Below are 7,124 nucleotides of genomic sequence, written 5' to 3' on the forward strand. Positions count from 1 at the left end.
GAATAAAATCTGTAGAGTAAAATGAAATCACTAGTGTCGTGCAGTATTAATCATCCAGGGTTGTAGAAAGTCAAATATTTGTGTCACAATTTCAAGATAAATCATGGTTCATGTGTAGGCCTTTTGGTCACCAACTAGAAGTCTAACAACACAGAAAGGAAATGTTCTTGTTTATACTGCCAAATATCCTATACCTTTTATGAGGTGATGCAATGGACCAGCAATGCAACTCTAAAAATTCCTTTAGCACCACAGGGTGGGTGCAACCCGCTGTAGTTAGGTTTCTATATGGAGGAATGATGAGAGGATCTAAAAAGGACAGGTTATTGTGGCCAACAGAGCTAGCGAAATGAAAATGTGAATTGAAAGTGTTAATCAATTCTATGGAACAGTTTGTAAAATGTACATTATCCCTCCACATAATCAAAATATTGTCTATTCATATCTATATATATAAAAACGAATGTATGTCTGTCTGTCTGTCTGTGTGTCTGTCTGTTTGTCCTTTATGCATTACTACACCATTCATCCGATCGCCATGAAACTTTGGGAAGTTGTTGAGTACACTCCCGCAAAGGTTTCTGGCATAATTTGTTTTAAAATATTTGCCCCCCAGGGCCCTCATATTCTTTCAAATTGTACGCACCAGACGGAAAAACAACACATTGTGTATCCACAAGCACTGTAATAAATAAATAGAATTAAAACACCATTCATCCGATCGCCATGAAACTTTGGGAAGTTGGTGAGTACACTTCTGCGAAGGCTTCTGGCATAAAATGTTTTTACATATCGCCCCCCCAGGGCAATCATAATCTTTTGAATACTGATGTACGCACAAGACGGAAAAACAAAAAATCGTGTTTCCACAAGCACTCGAATAAATAAAAAGAATTAAAACAGAATTCATCCGATCGCCAGGAAACTTTGGGAAGTTGTTGAGTACACTCCCGCGAAGGTTTCTGGCATACATTTTTTTTAAATATCAGCCCCCCACGGCCCTCATAATCTTTCGAATACTGATGTACGCACCAGACGGAAAACCAAAATATCGTGTATCCACAAGCCCTCGAATAAATAAATAGAATTAAAACGACACTTTGAAATGTTTTCCATATTAAAATGAATATGTTTCAATAAAAATGACACAATGTAAATTGAATGTTATTATAACCAGTTTCCTTGAATTGCCTTTCTTCGGAGATCGCAGCAACGCACGACGGGTAAGCTCATTTCGGAACACTTTGGATTTCAGCTTTGTGATTATACACTCTTCCCAGAAATGCAGCACCGCTACTGCCCATGGAAGTCCCCTCTAAGTGTTAGAATAAAATATCTTTGAATTGAAATACATTTTCTTTTATGCACAACTAAGCATATTCAATCATCCAGGTATCGTGTACCTCCAGTCACTATCCCTCGGGAGGTCCATATTTGTTTGAGGGATAGCCTCCCGAAGGTTCCTGGTTCATTAGATCCTTTACATCCTGCCTCAGAGGCATTCTGGAAGGGGAGGGGGTCAAAAGCAAGTTCTTCAAGTACCATAGGTATATCTTCAATGTGTTTCAAGAAAGATAGTATAACTTGTAAACAAATTGTACAACAAACTAAAGCAGCCAAAGCATTCAAAGCTGGGGCTGTCTGCTATTCGGCTAGCATCCTGGGATCTCTTGAGTCTGGTTATATGACGTTATTTTGTGGACTGAAAATTACTCAAACACATCTTTATGTTTATTTTTTAAATAAAATTCCTTTATTTAAAATATTTGTGTGACAATTATTGACATATATTGTCATGTGTGTATTCATAAGTAATACATTATTTTATGGTTATTGATCAAATATGATTTTTCTTTTTTGTCAGTCCAATAGATAAGTGCTATATGTGGTGATGTGATGACAAATCCACTAATAAAGCCAATAGGCTCACCTTTTATATTTTGTGTTCTGATCCTTCAACAAACCCAGCAGGTCTGGGTTATTTATAATGATATGCTTTACATTGTTACTCTATGTAAGAAAAAAACATCAGAAAGTGACAGAAAAAAACAAAGGTTAAAGTGACTTTATAATTTGGTATGTAATAAGTCACATTACATTAAAAAAAGGAAGCAATTCACTGTAAAAATTAAATGTTAAATAAATGTTAAATGTTAAATGTTAAAGGTACCACATTAAACTAAATAAAAACTGAAATTCATAATGCACACCCTCATCAAGCACTGGTTATGACCTCACGTATTACATCACTCATGACGTTGTGTATGACATCATTCATAACATCACTTATGACAATGTCCATGGCGGGGACACTACTTATTGTTACTACAGTTAACTGGTGCAATTCAGTGCTTTTTTGACTTTAGAATGCTATTTTTAAGTGACATTTTCACCTAACTATATTGTTACATTAACCTTTGTTGTTTTCATTTAATATCTATCTATCTATCTATCTATCTATCTATCTATCTATCTATCTATCTATCTATCTATCTATCTATCTATCTATCTATCTATCTATCTATCTATCTATCTATCTATCTATCTATCTATCTATCTATCTATCTATCTATCTATCTATCTATCTATCTATCTATCTATCTATCTATCTTTCTATCTATCTATCTATCTATCTATCTATCTACCTACCTATCTATCTATCTATCTATCTATCTATCTATCTATCTATCTATCTATCTATCTATCTATCTATCTATCTATCTATCTATCTATCTATCTATGTAATTATGCCAGTGTATTGTTATTGTTGTTAGAATTGGTAATGCTATTTCTATACCCATGCCTATACCTATTACAATTGTTTAAGTTTGTGTTAATGGAGTTCTATCATTAATAATATAATATTCCTCTTCAGACACCAGTCCAGAAGACTATGGACAGGGTCAACAAAACCCTGGCATCTGAATTCATCCTGTTGGGCTTGTCATCCATTCCTGGGGTGGAGGGTCTTGTTTTCATAATTTTCCTTCTGATCTACGTCACTACCCTGGCTGGGAACATCCTCATCATCACCGTAATACACCGAGATGTCAATCTTCACACCGCTATGTACTACTTCATCTCCAACCTGTCCTTCCTAGACTGCTGATCCTCTACTGTCACTGTCCCTAAGATGCTGGTAGATCTTCTAGCTGAGAAGAAGACCATCTACTTCTCGAGCTGCTTGATCCAGCTCTACTTCTTTGCTAGCCTGGTATCTATTGAGTGCCTCCTACTGGCGACTATGGCATATGACCGCTACATTGCCATCTGTCACCCTCTGCAATACAGCAGCATCATGGACCAGAGTGCCTGCTCATGTTTGGCTGCTGGCTTGTGGGTGGGTGGACACATTTACTCTTCTGTCCATGTCATTTTGATGAGCAGGCTCTCGTTTTGCAGCTCCAAAGAGATCCAGCACTTTTTCTGTGACATACCTCCTCTGCTGAAGCTTTCATGCTCCGACACATCCATCAACATCCTGGTCATCTTTACACTTGGTGGGTTCTTAGGTTTTGGGGCACTTCTCACAAAGTTTGTGTCTTACGCGTACATTATCAGCACCATCCTGAGCATCAAGTCTTCTGAGGGCCGATCCAAAGCCTTCTCCACCTGTGCCTCTCACCTGATAGTGGTTATGATCTTCTATGCATCTCTACTCTTCACCTATTTTCGGCCCACAACCAATAACTCATTCTACGTCGATAGGTTTGTGTCAGTGGTTTACACCATCTTGACTCCCATGGTGAACCCAATGATCTATAGTCTCCGAAATACTGAGATGAAGAAGGCGGTCAAGAAAACTATTGTTAGAATCCAGAGTGCGATAATGCAAACATGGATATAGATGGTTGAGTGTCAGAAGGCGCGGTGAATCACTTCGGCCAATGTCCTTGCCATTTGTGTCAATGTAGACTTTACATGGTCACCAAACACTATTAGTCTGCTGATGAAGAAAAATGTCCATGTACAGAGATCTCATGTCGCCCCTCTTGTACAACACTGCACTGCTTTGTAGCTAAGTTAGCTCTTGGTAAATATCATACTATATATATATCCATTGGCTCCAGGTCTGTCTATGGCACCAAGCGATGCTTGTTTTCTCTGACGGTATTTAATCATATTGATAATTCTCCTCTAAAGCACTCAGTTTGATGGCAGTTCTGTAAATTTATCACCCTTTCACTGAGGAAGATCTTCTATATGTAACTTCTGATCACACTTAGACAAGCCCTGTCCCACAACCTCCTATTTTGGAGCCCCATCTCTTCCACTTGAGATGAGACCTGTCCTGCTTTATCGGCAATCCCAGAGATCTCCGAGGATGAATTTACCAGACTGAGTGGTAGAATTAAATCTGGCTCACCCTCTGATCCTCTGAGACCTTCCCAATTCATTGAGTCGCTCCCGATTTTTCGGCAGCCGCTGTGTCAAATACTTAACTCTTCCTTCTCCATGGCTACTGTTCCCGGTGCCTGGAAACTGGTCTGGGTGTCACCTATCATTAAGAAGCCCACGCTAGACCCCCTAAAACCAGAGAATTTCAGACCCATATCTCTTCTCCAGTGGGTGGCCAAGATTGCTGAAGTCCATGTTAATAACATATTATCTCAATTTCTGAGCTCCAATAATATTCTGAACCCATCGCAGAATGGATTACGACCAGGCCATAGCATGGAAACGGCTCTGCTAGCTACCACAGAACATCTTCGGTCAATCCTTGATGCCGGTCAAAGTGCAGTGCTGCTGATCCTGTTAGATCTTAGCGCTGCCTTCGATACGGTGTCACATGGCATCCTTCTCCACCGATTAGAGGTAGCAGGGGTTATCGGAACAGCCCTAGAATGGTTTAGGTCATTCTTAACAGAAAGATCTTTCCGTGTGTTCGCCCCCCCTTTCCTCTCCCAATCCCACTCCATCGGTCAGGGGGTCCCACAGGCTCAGCATTGAGCCCGTCGCTATTTAATCTATATGTCCAGCCTCTAGCTGCTGTCGCTAAACAGTGGGATCTTACGTTGGTCTCCTATGCTGACGACACGCAGCTTGTTGTCACCTTAGCTGAGGGGCCATCTACAACGGCTACTAGATTCAGAGACGGGATGACGGCAGTAGCTCAGTGGATGGCCAATAACTGTCTGCAATTAAATGCAAGTAAAACAGAGGTTCTACCGGTGGGAAAAAATGTTGCGCTATGGAATGAACACTGGTGGCCGTCGCTCCTAGGAGTTATGCCCATGCCTAAGACAGTGGTACAGAATCTCCGGGTCCGGATGGACTCGACTCTTAGTTTCCAGACCCATACAAAGAGGGTTGCTGCTACCTGTGTGGGACTGTTAAGGGGTCTTTAACCTCTCCTGAAATTTTTTGACCCAGCAGTACGACAATTAAATGTGCAGACAACTATACTATCTCGCTTGGACTATGCCAGATCCCTGCTCTTAGGGGCCAATAAAGCAGAAATACTTCGGCTGCAACGAGTACAAAACACCGCAGCTAGAATACTGGTGGGTCTCCCCCGCTTCTGCCATGTGGGGGCCACTATTCAAGGGCTGCACTGGCTTCCGATGGAGGAGGGGATCCAGTTTAAAGCTCTATGTATATCCTTTAAGATCTTAAAACCTGCTAGCCTGACGCTCTTGGGAGACCTTCTGACCCCGTATGTCCCCCCCGACAGCTGCGTTCACTGGGGCAGCACCTGGTGATTGTTCAGCGGGTCAAACTTTGCCGGGCAGGAGGGTGTTCGTTTCGCTGTCTGGCCGCCAAATTATGGAATGCGTTGCCTGTATGTATTTGTGGGATGGACGGCCTGCTCGCTGTCAGGAAAGCCATTAAAACCTTCCTCTTCGCCTCAGTGTAGTCTATTGGTTTTGTGACGTCTGTGACGACCTTCGCGGCTGTGTGTGCTATTAGATCATTGCAGCGCCGGGATGCCCCTTTGCTGGGGCAGCTGTGCGCTATAGAAAAACGCCTAACATAACATAACATAACTAGATTCAAGGGAGAGTAGTCACAGAGTGAAGGAACTGGCCCTTCGACTGATCCGGAGCTCCTGCCCCAAGCACCTTGAGAACCTCATGGGTGAGTAGCGCGCTTTATAGACCCCTATTTGATTGATTGAAGGAAAGTTGGCTGGAGAGTTTAGACGGTTGGATCTTAAAGTAACATGCTAGATAAAAGTTAAAACTCTGAGCAGAGAGATAAAAGGTATTATTAAAGATTCACCATCATAGGAGAAATGCTTTAAATTGGTGGTTCTTCTGTCCCATCAAACCAGGAGTTTCCGGCTTCATTCACTGTATTTTCACCAAATTCAGCCAGCGCTATTTACGGTGAAGGGAATTTCAAAGATTATTCCAACATGGATCCACCATGCACCCTAGAAGAGAAAAGAAATAGTGGCCCTGTGCATTTGGGTCATTGTTTTTTCTGAAAAAACTCAGTTTTTGCGAGTTTGTTTAGGAAAAATGAAAAAAAGTCTGGAATTTTACATAAAAAAGTGTGCATTTGGCATTCTCCCCCGCCTTCAGTTCATCAGCTGCACCAACAAGCACTCTAAAGGCATCAAGATCCATGAAACACTGGTGAGGACCTCTACCTTTGCAAATGTTCCAAGCAGGGGAGCGGAGGGCCTCCAGTGACCTGGCAGGACACCTGGTAACCAGAATTGACCCCTAAGTGAGATAGGGGCAGTTTATAGGATAACAGGCAGGAGAATTATCCTGGTGAAAGGGAGGTAGATGTGTACAGATTGATAAAAAGGTAAACAATTTTGGGAAAGAAAGGTGACTACAGGTCCACCAGGAGGACTGCCATAACTTGTATTATTTTTTATGTCAGACCTAAAGACGTATTATGACAACATAACTAAAGCTTCCATCATGTGCACGGAACATTTAAAAACATATTTTTGGTCTGTGACTGCCATGGTTGATACAGTGGTCCCAGCGAGAACAGATGCCAACCAGCAGACACACAACAGTTTTCTAGGATGCAAAACTCGCAGGGGTATGGTACTGGAAAACTGTTTCACCTACCTCTACGTGAGGTAGAGAACCAGGAGAACTTTTTAGCAACTGAGGGGCATATTTACAAACCCCTATCGCCACCACAAATGTCACTTTTCT

At 41.6% G+C, this 7,124-nt stretch overlaps 1 pseudogene; it reads left to right on the plus strand.

Annotated features, from left to right (window-relative positions):
• The first annotated feature begins 2,893 nt into the window (after positions 1-2,893).
• Positions 2,894-3,847, plus strand: LOC144756905 (olfactory receptor 5V1-like; annotated as a pseudogene).
• The last annotated feature ends 3,277 nt before the right edge of the window (positions 3,848-7,124 follow it).

This window comes from Lissotriton helveticus, chromosome 1_1, assembly GCF_964261635.1.
Source record: "Lissotriton helveticus chromosome 1_1, aLisHel1.1, whole genome shotgun sequence".
NCBI classification, from domain to species: Eukaryota; Metazoa; Chordata; class Amphibia; order Caudata; family Salamandridae; genus Lissotriton; species Lissotriton helveticus.